We start from the raw sequence: 780 nt of genomic DNA on the forward strand, positions 1-780 counted from the left end.
AACTATTACATATAGGATGGATAAACAACAAGGTCCTACTGTATAGCACAGGGAACTAGATTCAATACCCTGTGATAAACCATAATGGGAAAGAATATGAAAAAGAATATATATATATGTATAACTGAGTCACTTTGCTGTACAGTAGAAATTAATACAACACTGTAAATCATTGATACTTCATTTAAAAAATTTAAAATTCTAAAGCATATATTAAATAAATTGTGGCTGCTTCAAAAGAAGATGTGATTACCAAGAATTAATATTTGCTTACCTAGATAAAGTTGCCAAATCTGGCTGATTCAGGGACATAAAATAACAAGCTCAGCAAAAGATTTTACTGTTTCAAGTACCCTTTTAAAGAACATGGAGAAAGGACTAGGAGTGAGATGGATTAATAGCTGGTTGAAAAAAATATTCCCAAAGAGTGTTGATTAATAACTTCAAATCAATGTGGAAGAAAATCTGTATAAGTTGCAGAAAGTTTTTATCCTTTTCAATGACATATATCAATGTCAGATACAATAGCAGAAATCTGGCTGAACAGAAGCTCATATAAATAAGGCCCAGGGACTTTCAGTAGCCACAAGGTCAAAATGATGCATGAATAATACACTTGCTGAAACAGGGTAGGAAATCTTAGGCTGTATTTTAACAATGCACAGAGTCTAGAAGGTGGGCAAGGTGAGAAGAGGTCAGAGTAATTTACTTGGTACTGGCAGGCCTGTATCATGCCTTTGTGATGATGAGAAAATGGAGGTCTCTCCTCTGTGAAGACAC

This window comes from Orcinus orca, chromosome 10 (assembly GCF_937001465.1).
Source record: "Orcinus orca chromosome 10, mOrcOrc1.1, whole genome shotgun sequence".
In the NCBI taxonomy this organism is placed as follows: Eukaryota; Metazoa; Chordata; class Mammalia; order Artiodactyla; family Delphinidae; genus Orcinus; species Orcinus orca.